At 45.1% G+C, this 22394-nt stretch overlaps 1 protein-coding gene and 1 pseudogene across 1 annotated transcript in view; one reads left to right on the top strand and one right to left on the bottom strand.

The window, feature by feature from the left end:
* Positions 1 to 22394, bottom strand: part of LOC126471039 (uncharacterized) — a 384177-nt gene that overhangs the window by 274461 nt on the left and 87322 nt on the right. The gene's annotated exons all lie outside the window — the stretch shown is intronic.
* LOC126472010 (5S ribosomal RNA) lies at positions 4613 to 4730 on the top strand (annotated as a pseudogene).

Here is a 22394-nt window from a genome sequence, read left to right as displayed (position 1 = left end):
ATCTTCTGTTATCTGTTAGTGAAAACGTATCAAAATCCCTACAATATTTGCTGAGATTAACCTTCACATACAGACTGAAAGAAGCGTCGAGAGACTTTAATTTGTAAAATGTATGGATACTGAAGACTGATATAACCATATTGCACCAGGAATGCACAGTAATGCCTTTCTGGTATTTTGTGTGCGTCTGTCTGGACAGCACGGCGGCTCCGCCAGCCTTGATACGCTGATTATATTAATACACAAGCTGAAAGACTAAATTTTTACCACACTGGTATCAGAAGAAAAACATACTGATAAGCTGTGGATGACATGTGCTTATCTCATACCTCATATGTTTACATTAATCATTAATATGCCTTATGTACTGTCTGGGAATGGCCAACGACCTGAACTAGTCGCAATGTGAACATAATTAAGTCGATATTGAGGAGCCGAGGTGGAACATGTGCTATATTCATCTCAAAACACATGGAGGGTGCGGAGCCTGGAGTCAACAAAATAGATAATTACAGTGGAGAAATAGCTGTTTGAAATGTGGGCATGCGGAACATGTGGTTAGCACCCGACGGTGCTTAAGCTACACGTTACGAGCTTGAACAAGTTTTGAAGATGAGACACGGAATAACCTTAAGAGATATAATTCTTAATAGAAAGTAAGAGCAAGAGATTGCCTACTGGTATTTCGTTTGAGGTTTCCTTCCCTCGCAGTACGTACATATAGGAAAACTTACAGTTGTGTGCAGTGGTCACGGTTTTTTTCTTAATTTTTTTTCTGTATAAAAGCGTATACACCGATTTTACACACTTCATCTCTCAGTTGTCGGAATCGGGCATTCCAGAAATTATTTTTGGGTAATGTATCGCACCTTTCCTCCGGTATCCATTGGACTACCATTCGAATTTTTCATAAAAATCTCTTATAGTGGAAATAGGAAGTATTAATCTGTATTAAACGTCGCCAGCTATGCGCGAGACCCAGTGTCGTCGCAGTATAAAACTGAAGTGGCGATTGATGAGTTGAGCAATTGAGCGTATCCGGACAGTAGGAGAGCCGTGGCCTATATTCGCTAGCTGCAGCCAGTCCCAGACGCCTGCAGTCCGAAATCAATAGCGAGCCAGACACCAACTCCGGGCCAACTGCATTATTTGGCCTTGAAGCATGTGCACCTCCTGCCTAAGCTTAAAATGTCCACCGCGGTGCGATCGTGCAGCACTGGCGGCCGTGGGTCGAACCCCAGCAACAATGAATCTTACATATGCTTGACATCGTTCGAATGTGGGTGGGTGGGGGCGGGGGTGGGGGGGGGGGGGAGATCTAGAATAACGTGAAATATAGAAGTAAAACCTTCAGCAGCCAGGATCGCTATTTGTAATTTAATTTCTGATTAGCGGTTTCGGCAAACCTAAGTTGCATATAATCGGATCGTGTCTTTCATCTGTTGCGTGAACATGAGCTTGTGCAGTCGGTGCAACATGCATAATATTTTATTTAAATCCTGTTTTATTACTGACATTGTGATGCATCATTGGCTGTATGTTCCTGGAATGACGTAATGCGTCTTGACAGGATTAGCGTGCGTATGATGGAGATGTATTGAGATGTATTGAGTCGTATTTGCATATAACCCGAAGATGACAACTTAGACTTGCCAAAACAGGTCATCAGAAATAAAATTATATTTAGCGATCTAGGCTGTTGGAGTTTTAACCTCTATATTTAACAATGAATTTGTTATTTTCCATGAATTTGCTAGAGAGCTCCTTTACGTAAACCCATTTAAGATGCTGCACACGGTATGTAACATGTTTGAATCAGTGGTAGCGGCAGAAGTCTCACCTATTTAGAATGTGACCTTTCCAAATGGTTCAAATGGCTCTGGGCACTATGGGACTTAATATCTTAGGTCATCAGTCCCCTAGAACTTAGAACAACTTAAACCTAACTAACCTAAGGACATCGCACACATCCATGCCCGAGGCAGGATTCGAACCTGCGACCGTAGCAGTCCCGCGGATCCGGACTCCAGCGCCTAGAACCGCACGGCCACCACGGCCAGCCCTTTCCAAATGAAATGCATCGTTCAGCAATAACATAATAACGGCTTTACTGTCCCTCTAAAGCCTGTAACATACTTTTTAACCCTCGATTTCTAAAACCTCATAAATGTGTGACTGCAGTTGTTACCATTTCACGGTTCCCGCCTATCTGGTGTTGTCAGTATACAGTGTAAAACAAGGCATTTTGTACGTGACCTACCATTTGATACCTTATAATTGTAATTAACTAGTGCATAAACTATATATTATGACTTCCTTGGAATAAAATATGGAGTATTAAAATTTACGATGGTTTAGTAACAATGTAACATTTTCCCTCTTTAGTGGTCTACGGTTAAGCATGAGTTATTCAGGTTCATTAAATTCCTGGAAATCGCTATACACTAATATTATTTCGGTGTCAATCCTACGACAGGCTACGACTTACAATATTTCAATAGCTATTTGGTACGGTTGCAGGTACGAAGCTTTTTGATTAATTCATTATAAATAAACTGATTTAACATCTTTGTTGTTTATAACGCCAAAAGCATTTACTGGACTGTCTCAAATTTTATTCACATTTTTATATCACCATGTAACATATGTGTAATGGAAACATTCTTGAATTGATCGTTAGTGACACTTGACATTTAGATACTGGCACATGTGAAACACTACGTGAACCCTAACACGACTGACAAAATTGCGGAAGTTGTGAAGGAATATTTTGTCAGCATTTTGGTCTGCGTGATCCGTTGTCTCCCGTGAGTCTTTACAGAGTTATAATGTAATTATATTGTACTCAGGACGTTAACTACCACCGAACCAGGTGCTTAGCACACTGGACACCCATTTGGGAGACGGTTCCAATCCACGTCAGACGATCCAGATTTATATTTTCCGTTATTTACCTAAATCACCACAAACAATGGTTCTTCGAAGGGGGTCAGCCAACTTCCTTCCCCTCCCTGAAGCAAACCAAGCCTGTAATCAAACGACCTCAATGTCGACGGGACGTTAAATTTTACACTGTCTTCCTTCCGTCCCTCCTTGTTTGTTACGCCTATTATCATTGTTTCTGTTGACTGAAATTCTTCTGGGTGTTGTACCGCGTCATTGCATAAAATAGTTTAACTATAAACTGTAAAACCAACGTTTCGACACTATTGCAACGGCCTTTCTCAGGGTAAGACTGGTTTCGCTGGAGGAAAGGTGCCTCTATCTATTGCAGACGATCGGCTTAGGTAGGTCATATTTGAGAAACTTTATTAGTCCTAGAACACAGGTTGTTCGGAAATTCCCGTTACAAACTTTTAGAATTTGTAGAGGAAAGTGTCTACGTAAGATTCTGTAGTGGAACGCACGTCCGAAAACGTACCGTTTCCGTGCCATAACCATTTGAAATAATGTTGGTGACGCGACCACTTTTACAAGTAATTGATTAGGTGTGACCCAATGCATCACTTGTTTTAGAATTCCACCCATTAACAGATCAAAGAAATTGCTCACGTACTCGTTGATGGGTTCTCTTCAACGTGATTCAGTATGGCCTTTTCCAATTCGGGTGTGCTGTGTCTCCTTGGCGCACCACAGTCACACCTGCTGACGGTAAAGGTACCCTCTCTCGATGCCGTTGCGTAATTGTGGCGGAAAGGGTTTGCGATGAGGTCGGACGTTTTGGAGAACGCTCTTGATAAAGGCGACGAGCAGTTTATCCATTACCGCGAGCTTCGCCATTCAAAAGGTCACGTCGTTGTATTCTGCAAACGTGTACTCAACCATGTTGCTCCAGCTCTCAGAGACTCGTGAATGAGGGACGAACTAGGTCAGAGAGGTAGGACGGACCTCAAATGACATCAGTCAATACGACGTAACCACCCGCCTCCACGACTACCCTGTCGCATACCTACCGAGCAAACATGTATTCAAATGGCTGTATCACGGAAATGGTACATTACCGGACATGGGTTCCTGTTCAAAATATTATGCACTCACTCCTCTCTATAAGTCCTAGAAGTCTGTAACGGGAATTTCCGAATACCCTATGTAATAGGCTAGTCATAATGAAAGGGAGTGTTAGGGAAGAAACTATTCGTAGCCTCGCCAGCGTATCACTGATGTGCGACAGGCTGAAAATCAGCGCTTGGTTTCTGATGGGCATGATTTCTTCCTGGTGTGCGCGGAAATACACTCTGTAGCTGTTTGTTTAGACTGTCCCGTTCGTGCCCGGTGAGACTTCTGCCCCGTGAAAGGTCGCGGCCCATTGGACTGGGATAGCCGGCAGCCAGAACGCTGTAAGTTTGTAGCCGCCTTCTCTATTGATGCTGTCGGGCTGCTTAATAGTTTAAGTCACCTCTCAAATTTTGCGTTGGCGCGTTGCAACTGTACTCGGGCTCATTCACCACCTATTCTTCACGTCGCTCATCTGCAAAGGGGGTTGGTAGTGAACGGTTGCATTTGCGCCCCTATACTGAGTCATATATTGGGTAGCCTTTGAACAGTAGTGAATTGAATACACAATTGTCTATACTACAACCGTGCGAAAAATCAGGTGCATTATACAAGTTCAGGCAACGGCCTTACCGCAGTGGATACACCGGTTCCCGTCAGATCACCGAAGTTAAGCGCTGTCGGGCATGGCCGGCACTTGGATGGGTGACCATCCAGGCCGCCATGTGCTGTTGCCAGTTTTCGGGGTGCACTCAGCCTCGTGATGCCAATTGAGGAGCTACTCGACCGAATAGTAGCGGCTCCGGTCAAAGAAAACCATCGTAACGACCGGGAGAGCGATGTGTTGACCACACGCCCCTCCTAGCCGCATTCTCATCTGAGGATGACACGGCGGTCGGATGGTCCCGATGGGCCACTTGTGGCCTGATGACGGAGTGCTTTATACAAGTTCAGATTGAAAATTATTTATTAAAAAAACACTTCTAACTTTGTGGCCATGCAATTAAAGTTCATAAATAAATCCGATCTGAATCAATGATAATCGATGCAACTGCTACACATGGTTTATTGTCTCGCACCTATACACTTTCACGTTGTTCCTTCACAGTTTATTCGCATACACTGGCGTCCATGCTTACACTCGCGGCACTTTGCCGCTCCGAACTTACCACCACAACGTACAACGACCAAAAAACCCACTTTCACGCTCATATCCCCAATCCTGAGTCGGGTCACGTGACACTACATTAATGAAAATAATTCCCAAACATGGCCACAATTCGTTTACAATTTTATAAGATTTAAATACTTAAACCTAAATACATTATATAATTTTACACACATTTATCACCACATAATTTTATAATACGTTGCAATAAAAAAAAAAACACTATGCAGCGGAACTACGAACGCTCATCAAAACACAAAACAAGTACTTTCATGTCCATTTTGCATTACACTATTTTCACTCTGCATTTAATACATAATTTTATTCTTAAGCACGGAAAATTTAAATCAGTACTAATTTATGACACACTATCATATTTACATAATTAGGAGTAACTCCGTGTTTTGGCACAGTTTCACCCCTCTCCCTTCATTTAATAACGTCTTTGCACGAAAAATGGGACATGCAAATACTTGTCTGGCACTACAAAGATCGAAACTGAATGGTGTCTTCATAATAAAATAATGACTTACGTTGCAGTTTTTCTTAAACGTCTTTAAAACTTAATTCTACTATGAAACGTTTTGATTGAAGTACACCAGCCCAACATATTTCTGTTGCTGTGCTTTAAATTTAAATTACGAACTACTTAGAAGAGCTCGTTTTCGCACGACTTCTATTTCAATGGTTAGGTATCCAGCAAATTCAGGGACTCACATTACAAGCACACCCTACGTTATTTACTTAAGTGCAAAGTCATGTACAGTAATTTTATGCAACTGTGTAACCAAGTAATTTAAACCAGCTGAAACTGCTGAATGCTGCCTTCTCTTTATCAGGGAAAGATGAGTCTATAAATGTATTGACTTGTGTTTGTGCTTTTCAAAATGGTTCAAATGGCTCTGAGCACTATGGGACTTAACATCTATGGTCATCAGTCCCCTAGAACTTAGAACTACTTAAACCTAACTAACCTATGGACATCACACAACACCCAGTCATCTTTGTGCTTTTCACATCTCCATTGCCAGCGTCCACGAAGCGTCTTTTCCAGGAAGCCCGAGTGCTGGCGAAAGAGTCGTGGACGCGCCAACGCAGAATTCGAGAAGCGATTGAAATTATTTAGCAGCCTGACAACATCAGTAGAGAGGATGGCGTCCTGGCTGCCGCCTATCCCTGTCCAATTGGCCGCGAGAGGTCGTGGGGCAAAAGCCTTCCCGGACACGGACACGACAGCCTAAACAAACAGCTATAGGGGGACTGTCAATGTATTTCCACGCACGTCAGTAAGAAAACGTGCCCACCAGAAACAAAGCGCTGGTTTGTAGACTCTCACCAATCACTGACAAGCCGTCTAGCCCACGAATAACTTCTTCCCTACCCTCTCTCTTTCGTCTTATATTCTAGGATCAATAAAGTTTCACAAATATGACGTGTTGACACCGACTGTCTTCAATAAAGAGAGGCACATTTGCACCATGAAAGGCAGGTCGACAGCGCGACATCACGCGAGCAAACCGCGCAGCGAGCGCGCAGGAGGGGGTCGATCGCTGACTGGCGAGGTTTGCCCCGCCACCGGCCACATCGGCCACTCCACCTATGACAACTTCGACACCTGCAGATGGGCATTGGAGGGAGACGACAGAGGTTATTGAATTGGTTTATGAGAATTCAGTGTTTCACTTGGGCGGAGCTGTGCAACCGCCTGGCGCTGCGGCGACGAGAGAACAACACACACAACTGATGCCAACAACAGCTTCTACCGGTAAACAAGAGCGCTCGCGGAAGCCGTTGGCGCCACGTAAAATTGAAACTTTACGTACGAATAAAACTCGTACGCTCTGCGCGGTAGCGTCTTTCACAACGAACTTGACATGGAACAGGAAGTGACAACACCGCTGAAATTCGGCGAGAACATCGAACTGATGGACAAAGAACCATTGGAAAGAGACAGCATCTTTGCGGAAACGGATGATTTCGCCCTGGTGCTACACAAACGGCACTATCGAAGAAACTCGCAAGAAGACGCGAAGCCTCAGAAACGATGAGCTGAGATGACTGAGACTACCAATAGGTTCCCACCTATTACCGCCCAGAGATAACAACAAGGACGACTCCACTCAGACACCGAACCGCGAACTAGGGACGACGGAACAACAAGCCGCTGCTGCATATGACGCAGCAAAACAAAAACGTGTTCCACCAGTGACGATTTATTATACTGGCCAGTATGTGGAACTCAATAACGCGTTACAACAACAACTCTCCGGATCCCTGAAGACCATCTTCCAGAAGGATCGGATAAAATACAATTTAGAGTCCTTTGAGGATCAAAGAAACGCTCTCAAATTTTTTGAGACCTGCGACTTGCCACACTTCACACATCAACCACCGGAGGAAAAGGAATTTAAGGTGGTGATCAAACGACTGCTTGCACAGGTCACAGAGCGTCATTTCCAGGAAGCATTAAGTGAAAATGGATTCCCCCACGCCAGGTTAAATCAGTATAAAAGCAGAGGAGGAGATCAAGTCAGTGGTGACTTAGTTAGGCTGCCCACCTATAGTGTCAGCCTTCCTAAGGCAAAAGACAGCCATAAAATCTACGACATCCGTTACCTTCTCTACACGGCAGTGCGCGTTGAAAATTATCGGTCCAATGCTGGGCCGACACAGTGCAAAAACTGTCAACGCTTCGAGCGTACGGCAAATTATTACCGGTTACCACCGCGCTGCGTTAAGTGCACTGGAGACCATCGAACCAAGAACTGCAGCCTGCCCTGCACCTCCAAAGTAAAATGTGCTAACTGTGGCATAGACCACTGCGTCTCATGGCGCGGCTGCGAAAAATACCAGACACTCCTCCGGAGAAATAAGGTCCAACCGTAACAGCAGGCCAAGAAACCGACGGTGAAGATCGTCCAAGATTGACTGTTAGGCACCAGTACAACAGCCACCCTGACAGCCTAAAAAACCAGCTACCCTACAGAAGATGCCAAGACGACGGATTTCACGATCCTATGCAGACATACTGTTGCCTAGGACAGACCAACCTGCAACATCTGCTTCCACTACAGCCAGCCAAGGCACCTTGACACCAGTCATATCGGACATCGCAGCCCTACTTGAGTAACTTCAACAAAAACTGACAGGAATCCTCACGCTGGTGAAGGGGATAATCAAGGCGTTTGTCGCTAAGGAAAGGATAGCGGCTGCAGAACAAGACACCTCCGAATCTGCATTTGGAATGCCAATGAGCAAGACGTAGACAAACTGAACTGAACGAATTTGTTAGTCGGCACAGGTTAGACATAGTTCTGATATGGGAAACGCACCTGACGGTGATGGCTAGTTTCAAATCACGCAACATGCATCGTTACAGGACGAAATGGGTTGGACAACGAGGTGGCGGAACTGCAGTGTTCGTCCAAAACACCGCACGACATCATCAGAAGGATCTACCGCCCATGGAATCACTGGAAGCCACAGCGGTTACAATCTTCACGGCAACAGGCAACATAACTCTGGTGGCGGCGTATCTTATCCCCAAGAAACAGATGGTCGCCAGAGATCTTCATGCTGTCTTCGACCGATTCAGTAATGTCTTTCTGGGAGGAGAACAACTCCAGACACGGGGCTTGGCGCTCAAGCAGGACCAACCGATAGGGACAGCTGCTCAACGATCTAGAGAACAACTTTAAACTCACCGTCTATGGGCCACGGGAGCCGACACGCATCCCTAAGTTCGCCGTCCAGGAGGCTGACGTTCTCGATATAGCGATTGTTAAAAACACTGCTGCAAAACTACAGCTCAAGATAATCCACGACCTTTCATCTGATCATCTACCAGTTCTCGGACTTCTCGAGGGTGGCGGCCTCCCAATCCCACCTCCAAGCTCCAGAGCTGTTAACTGGGACCTCTTTGCCACTTACCTTAACAATAATGTCCGACCAACCCAAGCAGTCCCTACAATTCCGGAAATTTATATTGCTGTGGGAACCTTGACAGCCGAAATCCAACGGGCAACAAGACGTGCAGCAACTGATATCTTTCGTCACGATTGTCAACTTGAAACATTCCCTCCTCATCTTAACGAAATCAAGCATCGCCGGAATAATCACAGAAAACGATGGAAACGATATAAACATCCAGGAGATAGACGGCTGATGCACCGTTTGCCCCGGGAGGTACGCCGCCGAACTGAAGAATGGCGGCAAAACCTCTGGGAAAAAAAGGTGGACGAAATGTTTCTCCAGACTAGGGAACAATGGCAACTTGTCAGGGCACTACGTCAACCGAAACCACCAAAGAGAACAATATGCGGCCCAGATGGCCTCATATACGACTCGCTTGGTTTAGCTGAATTGTATGCCGACGTATACAAACACCACATGACAGCTCCGCCCCATAGGATGCACAGGACGCAAGGGAAGAGGACCGTATCCGGCAACGAATCGCCGACTTTCGCCAACTCCCCATACAACAGAGGTCCGTTCTTAGCACTCCCTCTGAAGTTAAAAAACTCGTCAGGAAGACGAACAACTCGACGCCTGACAAGGACTCTGTGATCAGTGCCGATCTTAAGCATCTTCCGAGAAAGGCCATCGTTCTCTTTACTCGAATTATCAACAGTTGCTTACCAAAGGCTAATTCCCTGCAGACTGGAAGACAGTAAAGACAATCTCTGTTACAAAAAGAGGAAAAAAACCCAACGTTGCCAGACAGCTACCGACCGATTAGTCTGTTGCCCACACTCGGCAAAATACTGGAATGTGAGCTGCTACAGCGTCTCGAAGACTATCTACCACGAACAGTTTGGCTTCCAGCCACGGTTATCGGCGGAGCTTCAGCTGCTCCGGATCACAGAATCCATACAACTCAGCCTGAATAGACGAAACACCACAGTTGGAGTTTTCGTAGATATCGAAAAGGCATACGATCGCGTACGTCGTGACAAGCTTATAGTCAAACTAGTCGATCAAAACCGTCTCGCCGACTGTTACATCAAGCTGTTTGAAAGCTTTCGGCAGGACAGGCGTCTATTTCTACAAATAGAAGGGAAGAAGTCATCACTGAAAACTGTCTCAGCTGGCATCCCACAGGCAGCGGTGATACCGCCAGGCCTGTTTTATTAGTCTATTGTCGGCATTTCCCCCGTTCAACACGTCACCGCCAGTCTGAATGCCGATAACACGGCCTTCCGAACCTCTGAAAGGAACACCGATAAACTTGTCAACAGGATTTAGCGACAACTTGACGTCACCGAACAGTGGGAGAAGAGCAATGAGATCACCCTACACTCCACGAAAACTGCAGCAAAACTGTTTACGAAGAAACAGCGGAACTGAGGATGTGACTTGCCATCAATGGACAGCCAATACCCTGGACTACGACAACGAAATATCTGGGAGTGATATTGGATAAAAGGATGACTTTTACCCCACACATACAACATAGAGAATTGAATACTATGAAGATGACTAGGGAAATCACGCCAATTTTCAGGAGCAGGAATCTAAATCCATCAACGAAATTAAAACTTTGTAGAGTAGCCGAACAACCCTCTCTGGTGTGCGGCTCGACGTCTTGGGTAACAACTTGTGACTCTAATATACGCAATTTGCAACCACTACATAACAAGTGCTTCAAGTGGAGCCCAGAAGCCCCAAGGTGGGCAATGACGAGAGAAATACACGAGCTGACTGGAGAAAAATATAATACGTCGCTGAGGAGATAAAAGACCAGGCATCTTTTTTTTCACAAAGTAGACGAGTATCGGGGAAATGTCCGCCAACTTGAGAATGTAGGCTAGGCCCTACCACCACACTGACACAAATACACTACTGGCCATTACACCAAGAAGAAATGCAAATGATAAACGGGAATTCATTGGACAAATATATTACACTAGAAGTGACCATTGATTACATTTTCACGCAATTTGGGTGCATAGATCCTGAGAAATCAGTACCCAGAACAACCACCTCTGGCCGTAATAAGGCCCTTGATACACCTGGGCACTGAGTCAAACAGAGCTTGGATGGCGTGTACAGGTACAGCTGCCCATGCAGCTTAAACACGATACCACAGTTCATCAAGAGTAGTGACTGGTGTATTGTGACGAGCCAGTTGCTCGGCCACCATTGACCAGACGTTTTCAGTTGGTGAGAGATCTGGAGAATGTGCTGGCTAGGGCAGCAGTCGAACATTTTCTGTATCCAGAAGGGGCCGTACAGGGCCTGCAACAGTCGGTCGTGCATTATCCTGCTGAAATGTAGGGTTTCGCAGGGATCGAATAAAAGGTAGAGCCACGGGTCGTAACACATCAGAAATGTAACGTCCACTGCTCAAAGTGCCGTCAATGCGAACAAGAGGTGACCGAGACGTGTAACCAATGGCCCCCCACACCATCACGCCAGGTGATACGCCAGTATGGCGATGACGAATACACTCTTCCAATGTGCGTCCACCGCGATGTCGCCAAACACGGATGCGACCATCATGATGCTGTAAACAGAACCTGCATTCATCCGAAAAAATGACATTTTGTCATTTGTGCACCCAGGTTCGTCGTTGAGTACACCATCGCAGGCGCTCCTGTCTGTAATGCAGCGTCAAGGGTAACCGCTGCCATGTTCTCCGAGCTGATAGTCCATGCTGCTGCAAACGTCGTCGAACTGCTCGTGCAGATGGTTGTTGTCTTGCAAACGCCCCCATCTGTTGACTCAGGGATCGAGACGTGACTGCACGACCCATTACAGCCATGCGGATAAGATGCCTGTCACCTCGACTGCAACTGATACGAGGCCGTTCGGATCCAGCACGGCGTTCCGTATTACTCTCCTGAACCAACCGATTCCATATTCTGCTAACAGTCATTGGATCTCGACCAACGCGAGGAGCAATGTCGCGATACGATAAACCGCAATCGCGATAGGCTGCAATCCGACCTTTATCAAAGTCGGAAACGTGATGCTACGCACATCTCCTCCTTACACGAGGCATCACAACAACGTTTCACCAGGCAACACCGGTTAACTGCTGTTTGTGTATGAAAAATCGGTTGGAAACTTTCCTCATGTCAGCACGTTGTAGGTGTCGCCACCGGCGCCAACCTTGTGTGAATTCTCTGAAAAGCAAGTCATTTGCATATCACAGCATCTTCTTCCTTTCGGTTAAATTTCGCGTCTGTAGCACGTCATCTTCGTGGTGTAGCAATATTAATGGGCAGTAGTGTACAAGGTGTCTCGAGCGTTTATTGAAAATCATCAAAGGTGAGAGGAAAAAAAAAAAAAAAAAAACAAAAAAAAACCGTTCAAATGGCTCTGAGCACTATGGGACTTAACATCTTAGGTCATCAGTCCCCTAGAACTTAGAACTACTTAAACCTAACTAACCTAAGGACACCACGCAACACCCAGTCATCACAAGACAGAGAAAATTCCTGACCCCGCCGGGAATCGAACCCGGGAACCCGGGCGTGGAAAGCGAGAACGCTACCGCACAACAACGAGCTGAGAGGCAAAGTTTAGTTATTCGTATCCTACATGTAAATAGTTACTGTCAATCACTCGTACGACTACCTAACCAACACCCTCAAAGGACTAAAGGACCCATATAGAGTCCAAGTACCTTTGGAAGCGAATAAGCAACGAAGTGAAAATATTTCGTGGTGTAGCAATTTTAATGGCCAGTAGTGTACAAGGTGTCTCGAGCGTTTATTGCACCCCCAGAAAATCATCAAAGGTGAGAGGCAATGTTTGCCATTCCAGAATAAAAAATCGCCAAAGGCAATCACTCTTTGGACACAACACGCAAAAAAAAAAAAAAAAAATCCATGAAAACCAGTCTTGCCTTGAGTTAGGTCATTGTCATACGATCTAAACATTGGTTATTACTGTTTTTTAATTAAAGTATTTTATACAATGACACGGTGGAACCCCAGAAGAATTTTAATCATCATTACACCGGCCGCTGAAGCCTACGTACTTATGTCACTGTTACTGTCAAAATACATTCACAACAGTGGAACAGCTTGTAATATGCGAACACCAAAAACGTAAAACACAAGCAAAGAGCAACACAACTCTCAAATATTACAATACTGTGAGGGGGTTGCCATCGCTTCGTAAACCGATCAGCGTAGTATCATTGTGCCGGTCATCCACTGTGATCAGTGAACGAAGAGAAGGAGAAGAATGAGGATGAGGAGGAGGAGGAAAAGATTAACGTTTAACATCCCATCGATAACGAGGTCATTAGAGGCGGAGCACAAGTCTGAATTAGGGGAGGATGGAGAAGGTAAGCAGCCGTGCCCTTTCGAAGGAATCATGTCGGCATTTTCCTTAAGCGATTTAGAGAAGCCACGGAAAACTTCAATCAGGATGGCCGGACGCGAGTTTGAGCCGTCGTCCTCTTGAATGCTAGTCCAGTGTGCTGAGCACTGCGCTACACCACGTGGTCACTATCAGTGAACCCATATACCAGCTGCATATGGGAAAACTCTTCATCAATAAGCCTTTCCACACCGCTGTGTATCGCTGCTAGCGCACAACTAACACTGCTGGAGAAACAAACCCCTGACAGAACTGCGCAGTACTACATGCAATCTTGAGGGTGAAGTGTAGAGTGAGCATTATTGTGGTCATTAGCATGTGTCGTGAATGAATGAAACAAATTTGTTACGAAATAAGACACATATACTGACGAGCCAGAACATTATGACCACCGATCTACTATCGATATACACCCGTCCAGGCGGCAGCAGTGTCACCTGGCGAGGAATGACTGCTAGTCAGACACACGCAAGGTGCATGTAGTGTCAGTGTGCGTGCTGTCCTTCTGTAGAAAGGGAAGGTGCGCAGTCTATCTGAGTGTGACCAAGGGCAGATTGTGATGGCACGGAGGCTCTGCACGGGCATTTCGGAAACTGTACGACTTGTCGAATGTTCGAAGAGTGCTGTGGTGAGTGTCTCCAACACGTGGCGAAACCAAGGTGAAACCACATCCAGACGTAGTGGGTTTGGGCGGCCACACCTCGCTACAGATGTCGGTCGTCGCACTCTGGGCAGATTGGTAAAACAGGACAGGCGGTGAACTGTGACGGAATTAACATAAGACTTTAATGATGGGCAGAGTACAAGTTTGTCTGAACACACAGTGCAACGGGGGTCATCCCAGCCGACTACCCATGCATGTGCCACCACGACATCGGAAACTACGACTGAAATGGACACGTGACCATCGCACTGGACGTTAGCGCAGTGGCAGAGCGTTGCATGGTCTGATGAATCCTGATACCTTCTTTATCATGCCGATGGGAGAGCGCGAATCCGTCGTCTTCCACGGCAACAGCTCCTTGACAGCTGTACTGCGGGACGGAGACAAGCTCGTGGCGGTTCCATTATGCTCTTGGGAAAATTCACATGGGAATACAAGGGTCCAGTGGAGCTCGTTCTAGGCACCATGGCGGCCAAGGAGTATCGTACACTGGTTGCAGATAACGTGCACCCCTTCATGACGATCATGTCTCCCGATGTCAGTGGTATTTTTCAAGAAGACAATGTCGCAAGGCCATGAGTGTGATGGAGTGGTTCAAGCAACACAGTAGCCATTTCAAATTGATGTACTGGCTCCGCCCCCCTCCCCCCCCCAACTCGTCAGATCTGAACCCTATCGAACACCTCTGGGAAGTGACTGAACGTGGCGTCAGATATCATCGCCCCCCTCCACCCCCCCCCTCAGAATTTACTGGAATTAGGTGACTTTTACGTGTAGATGTGGTGCCAACTCACTCCAGAGACATACCAAGGCCACATTGCTTCCATACCACGACGCGTCGCCGCTATTATCCATGCCAAAGTTAGACATACCAGCTATTAGGTAGGTGGTCATAATTTTCGGGCTGATCAGTGTCGTACATACTGTCAAAATTTGCTCTATTGTGTAGCAACTTTCAATGCAGTATAGGTACAGGAATAAATGGGTGTAAGAAATCAACGAAAAGCAGTTACTCTGTACAGAACCACCGGACTCCACCGGCCCCTTATACCAAAATCTCCGAAAATAACCATGAACAACTTCCGAAGTTTTGCTGATAGAGTAAAGGTTCACCTAGTACATTCTTCTTTCAGGATTCTGAGTGACTTCAGACGTGGAAAATGATTACTGCAAATTAGCAAAAAAAAAAAAAAAAAATGGCTCTGAGCACTATGGGACTTAACATCTGAGGTCATCAGCCCCTAGAACTTAAAACTACTTAACCCTAACTAACCTACGAACATCACACACACCCATGCCCGAGGCAGGATTCGAACCTGCGACCGTAGCAGCCGCACGGATCCGGACTGAAGCGCCTAGAACCGCTCGACCACAGCGGCCGCCGTTCTTGATTCGAATTGTGGAATATTTACTTCGTCTTCTTTGGTGAAGCAATTTCGAAAGGCTGTGTTTAGTAACTCTGCTTTCGCAGCACTGTCGTCGACAGTACACACATCAAAAAAAGTTTTGCATCACCCCGGTTCCCAGAACTTCTGAAGATAGACGTTGACTATGGGTGCTGTATCACAGACACAGTCCTTTTGAGTGTTCAGAGATGTCACTAAACCCGCCCAAAGATGTAAACAACCATGCACGATGAGCGCCTATTAGACGGAGGGGGTCCGACAGCCGATCAGTTCACGGCTCATGTTGTCTGTAGTTCGACCATGCCGTGGGGGAGAGTCAGGAACTGTCGATGACACGCTTCGCTCAGGCCGCCCAAGGGCTACTACTGCAGTGGATGACCGCTACCTACGGATTATGGCTCAGAGGAACTCTCACAGCAACGCCACCATGTTGAATAATGCTTTTCGTGCAGCCACCGGACGTCGTGTTACGACTCTTAACTGTGCGCAATAGGCTGCATGATGTGCAACTTAACTCCCGTCGTCCATGGCGAGGTCCATCTTTGCAACCACGACACCATGCAGAGCGTACAGATGGGCCCAACAACATGCCGAATGGACCGCTCAGGATTGACATCACGTTCTTTTAACCGATGAGTGTCGCATATGAATTCAACAAGAAAATCTTCAGAGACGTGTTTGGAGGCTACCCGGTCAGGCTGAACGCCTTACACACTGTCCAGCGAGTGCATCAAGGTGGAGGTTCCCTGCTGTTTTGGGATGGCATTATGTGGGGCCGATGTTCGCCGCTGGTGGTCATGGAAGGCACTGTAACAGCTGTACGATACGTGAATGCCATCTTCCGATCGATAGTGCAACCATATCGGCAGCATATTGGTAAGGCATTCGTCTTCGTGGACTACAATTCGCGCCCCCAACGTGCACATCTTGTGAATGACTTCCTTCAGGATAACGACATCGCTCGTCTAGAGTGGTCAGCATGTTCTACAGACATGAACTCTATCTAACGTTCCTGGGATAGATTGAAAAGGGCTGATTATGGACGACATGACCCACCAACCACTCTGAGGGATCTTCGCCGAATTGCCGTTGAGGAGTGGGAAATCTGGACCAACAGTGCCTTGATGAACTTGTGGATAGTATGCTACGACGAATACAGCCATGCATCAATGCAAGAGGACGTGCTACCGGGTATTAGAGGTACCAGTGTGTACAGCGATCTGGACCACCACCTCTGAAGCTCTCGCTGTATGGTGGTACAACATGCAATGTGTGGTTTTCATGGGTAATAAAAAGGACGGAAATGATGTTTATGTTGATATCTATTCCAATTTTCTGTACACGTTCCGGAACCCTCGGAACCGAAGTAATGCAAAACTTTTTTTGGTGTGTGTATTTCCATTGCTATCGTTCAGAGAGGCCATTGACTGTCTTGCCGTTAGCATACTTTACATACGACCAGGATCTCTTTGAATTTTCTGTAAGGTTTCGAGATAAAGTCTCGTTGTGGAAACTATTACAAGCATATCGCATTGATGCCCACGCTAAATTATGAGCTTCTATAACAGATCGACAATCTTGCAGTTTTTGCGTTCGTTTAAATTTGGCATACTTTTTTCGTTGCAACAGTGTTCCGACCCGTTTTGTGTACGAAGGATTTGGTAGGCGTGGAGATTGTCTCTCAGGAAGGCATCAAGTGACTTTATCTGCTTTTTTGAATAGGTACATACATCGTTTACTTTTGGGGATTACAAATTCAATCTCGCTACGACAACAATTTAGCCAACATCGGCATTCTACTTTTGGTGTTGCGGAAAGGTCGAAGGTAAGGGAAAATTTGGCCGAGCGGTTCTAGGCGCTTCAGTCTGGAATCGCGCGACCGCTACGGTAGCAGGTTCGAATACTGCCTCGGGCATGGATGTGTGTGATGTCCTTAGGTTAGTTAGGTTTAAGTTGTTCTAAGTTCTTGGGGACTGATGACCTCAGATGTTAAGTCCCATAGTGCTCAGAGCCATTTGAACCATTTAAGGGAAAATTACATTTCCCGAAGACATCCATGTCTACTGCGTTGTAGTGAAAACTTAAAAAAGTGAGAAGATCCATTATGGCTAAAATAACATGGAAGAAAAGTTTTGTTATAATGCATCATTGAAATCGAAGTTACTCGAGACGACGCACAAAGTTCTGATGGATTAAGTGTCATATCTCTAATCCCGATACTCTTGCTGCTTAAGCCGAGACGTACACATAGCATAAAGAACATGTCTACCTAAAGGCTCTATTTCCACGCTGGTTTTAAATGCGTATATTTCCCACACCACCTGGATTGCACTTTCTGTTCTCATCTTCTGCGGCAAAAGCAGATTTCACAATGAACGAGGGCTATTTTTTTCTAGGTCATTGGAATTAAAACCACAGTGAAAATCAGATGAAGCCTTGAGCAGCTGTGTTGCACAGTGTCTTTAGCATATCCGCTGATCACATCACTTCTCACTTTTCAGCTCTGAGCGTACAGTGAGCAGATAAAGATGTCTACATCTACATCTACATGGTTACTCTGCAATTAACACTTAATTGCCTGGCAGAGGGTTCATCGAACCATTTTCAGACTACTTCTCTACCATTCCGCTCTCGAATGGCGCGTGGGAAAAAGGAAAACCTGTATCTTTCCGTTCGACTTCTGATTTCTCTTATTTTATTATGATGATCATTTCTCCCTACGTAGGTGGGTGGCAACAAAATATTTACGCATTCAGAACAGAAAGTTGGCGATTGAAATTTCCTAAAGTTGCTGATTGAAATTTCCTAAATAGATCTCGCCGCAAAGAAAACCGCCTTTGTTTCAGTGACTGCCACCCCAACTCGCGTATCATATCAGTGACACTCTCACCCATATTACGCGATAACACGAAACGAGATGCCCTTTTTTGCACTTTTTCGATGTCCTCCGTCAATCCTACCTGGTAAGGATCCCGTACATTCCAGCAGAGGACGGACAAGTGTAATGTAGGTTGTCTCTTTAGTGGGTTTGTCGCATCTTCTAAGTGTTCTGCTAACAAAGCGCAGTCTTTGTTTCGCCTTCCCCACAATATTATCTATGTGGTCTTTCCATTTAAGTTGCTCGTAATTGTAATTCCTATGTATTTATTCGAATTGACAGCCCTCAGACTTATGCGATTTATCGTATACCTAAAATTTATCCGATTTCTTTTTGTACCCATGTGGATGACCTCGCACTTTTCTTTGTTTCGTGCCAATTGCCACTTTTCGCACCATACTAAAATTCTCTCTAGATCGTTTTGTAATTGGAGTTGATCGTCTGATGATTTTACTAGACGGTAAGTTACAGCATCATCTGCAAACAATCTAAGGGGGCTGCTCAGATTATCACCTAGATAATTTATGTAAATCAGGAACAGCAGAGGGTCTAGGACACTACCTTGCGGAACTCCAGATATCACTTCTGTTCTACTCGATGATTTACCGTCTATCACTACGAACTGTGACCTCTCTGAGAGAAACCCACGAATGCAGTCACACAACTGAGACGATACTCCATATGCACGCAATTTGATTAATAGTCGCTTGTGAGGAACGGTATCAAAAGCCTTCTGGAAATCTAGGAATATGGAATCGATCCAAGGTCCCTTGTCGACAGCACTCATTACTTCATGGGAATAAAGGGCTAGCTGTGTTGCACAAGAACGATATTTTCTGAATCCGTGTTGGTTAATTATCAATAAGTCATTTTCTTCAAGGAGATTCATAATGTTCGAGTACAGTATATGCTCCAAAATCCTACTGCGAAATGAGGTCAGTGATATGGGTCTGTAATTCGATGGGTTACTCTTATTTCCCTTCTTGAAATTGGTGTGACAGAGTCTCCCACCAAGCGTGAAGTGCATGCTGTCGTTTGATTTCTTCATTCTGAGGGGGTACAACCTAATTTCATCAGCCCATATAAAAGGAGAGACAACAAAGTGTGGCAATGGTGTAGGAACTTCGAAGCAGGACGCGCAGACATTCTTCATGCGGGCGGTCATGGAAGAAATCGAATATGAGCTGATTATCTTGTTCAGCGAGTATATTTAGGTGATCCGAGAAAATTTTCTACGAAGGACATTTAAGAACAAGCGACCAGGAATGTTCCCATCAGACACTGTCCTTCTTCATGCCAACGCTCGAACGTACACGGCAGCTGCTACAAAGACACTCATGCAGCGTTTTCTGTGGGAAGTGTTTGACCACCCACCATACAGTATGACTTGGCTCCCTCTGTTTTACAGCTCTTTGCTAACATGAACCGCCGGCTATAAGGACACCATTTTGGCACAGACTGTGACATGCAGCACAGCGGACAGCACAGGTGACTGTCTTGGAAAGTTGGCACAACGCTACGACAAACGACAACGTCAGAGCGGCGACTACGTAGGAAAGCAGATGGAAGAAACAGCTAAACGTTCCAAATAAAACATTTCTGATTTTCACTGTGGTTTTCGTCTCACGACAGATCTGACCTTGAAAAAAAGATAGCCCTCGTATAGTGAAAGCAACGGTTTTCACTTAAAGTGCGAACATTTTAGGTTAGGCTTTAATATGATTGTTATTGACAATAAATAAAACAACAAATTTACTGTTACCAGTCACTGTCTATTTATCTCCACGACGCGTTTCAAAGGTTTAAACCTACATCATCAGGTGTATTTACATTTGTTACTATAACATGAGTGTGTGTGTGTGTGTGTTTTGCATTACGCTTTTTTGGAGGAACTTATGGCACTGTCTCCAGTGGTCACAGGTTCCTTTCACTGTCGCAGTACATCACATTATACTGCCATATTTTGTAAACAACTATGGCACCATATTTGGTTCCTAAATATGACAGTATACATGTGATGTGCTACGGCAGTGAAAGGACACTGTGACCACTCCGACCCGACAGAGATCCGTACCCGGGCCTCTTCGGTTAACGCATCGTCTTCAGAAAGACAAGCTGGAACACCAAGCGCTCTCCTCTATAAAGAAAAAAACAGTTTAAACAGTTCCAAATGTAATTTGTTTTTGCTTTTTAACGAACTTTTCTCAATATTTGCTTTCCTTAAATGAATGTACGTTTTGTAACGTGTATTTGCAATCAGGGTTGACACTGTTAATTTCATCATAAACAGTAATAATTAATATTTGATACTTCTTTAGTTCTTTATATTTTATTGTATTTGTTATTGCATGTGTTTTTTGTATTATTTTGGAGGGCTGTGTTTTCATGTATGTGGACAGTGTTTTATTAGGCGTATTTACGTGTTTTTGTTGTGTGTATGTGCGAGCCCACGTAAGTTGTGGCGTCCGCCAATAGATCGTTAAATTCTGAGCGTCAGTTAGGTGTCTCGTCCGCTACTGATACAAGGCACGCTATAGGTGGGAATTTTGAACCCAACAGCTGTCAACAACGTAAACTGTATTTACAATCAATAAGACGTCATATTTCGACATACTCATAACCAGACGAGAGTTTATTTGGCTCTTAGAGTAATAATTGAACAAAATTATAAAAAAATGGTTGAAATGGCTCTGAGCACTATGGGACTTAACATCTATGGCCATCAGTCCCCTAGAACTTAGAACTACTTAAAGCTAACTAACCTAAGGACATCACACACATCCATGCCCGAGGCAGGATTCGAACCTGCGACCGTAGCAGTCGCGCGGCTCCGGACTGAGCGCCTAGAACCGCTAGACCACCGCCGCCGGCGCACCGTCTTAATTACCCAGAGTGGATCTCAGAACCGTTTTCTTCACATATGGTTCTGATCATGACAGGACTAGGCAACACTGCATGTTATGGCTTAATTACGTTACACTACTGAATAATTTTCTTCACAAGGTCTATAAATATCATCATCCATCTGCATAACGCTCGTCTAAGAATCATGAAGATGTCATACGTTCGCACACATTCGTATATATACATGTATTATAATTTAAAGTCCCCCCCCCCCCTTTCACCTAATTTTTATAGCTGTATGTGAGGAACTAAAGTAAATACTTTGATATGGTTTGCATTAATGTATAGGCTGATTCAGGAGGAAGGTTTGTGTATATAATTTATTACCGCTACGCCAGACAAGTCGTCTCGCCGTAGATAGACTCGTGCGAATTCGTGGTGGATCACTAATAGGGAATAACTTTCCCACATCCCATTCGTGAGTGGAACAGAGGGAAATCTTGAAATACCATACAACATAACTCGCTTCCCACCAAGCTAGCAGTAGCAGCTTGACAAAGCTGGACAACGTAGTTAAGTGGTAACAGAGTGTCCCTTGCCGGCGCTGTAGCACGCAGTCCGGTATCGACCAGGATATCACTGCCACCGCAATCACGCGGAACCTGCATCATTAGCTAATCTCTCAGAGTGGAATGTGGAGACAACAGCGCTCTCGCTGTGTTGTGCTACATCTTCAGCGTGTAGACAACCATATGGCAGAAACTTTACGGATTTATTCTTGATATCAAAGTTTCCTTCGTTACGGATACATGAGAGGTTTTATTATTCACGGCATAAAAGTGATAACTTACTAAACACTTTTACATTTACAAATATTTCTCGAAGAGACTACCTCCCGCTTTCATGGATCCCCCGAACTGTTCCATACTTTTCTGTACGATGTGGAAAACTCGTGGTATGTTCCATATTTGGTCAAATTCATTTTGGACATGCTCACTCAGAACATCAAAATTGAGTAAAGGGGTTTAATACACTAAGGATTTTAAATGTCCCCAAAGGAAAAAATCCATCGGATTCAAATCTGGCTGTCGAGCAGGTCATACAATG

This window comes from Schistocerca serialis, chromosome 3, assembly GCF_023864345.2.
Source record: "Schistocerca serialis cubense isolate TAMUIC-IGC-003099 chromosome 3, iqSchSeri2.2, whole genome shotgun sequence".
NCBI lineage: Eukaryota > Metazoa > Arthropoda > Insecta > Orthoptera > Acrididae > Schistocerca > Schistocerca serialis.
The sequence above is the reverse complement of the archived record's forward strand: the minus strand, read 5'-3'. Positions and strand labels throughout refer to the sequence as shown.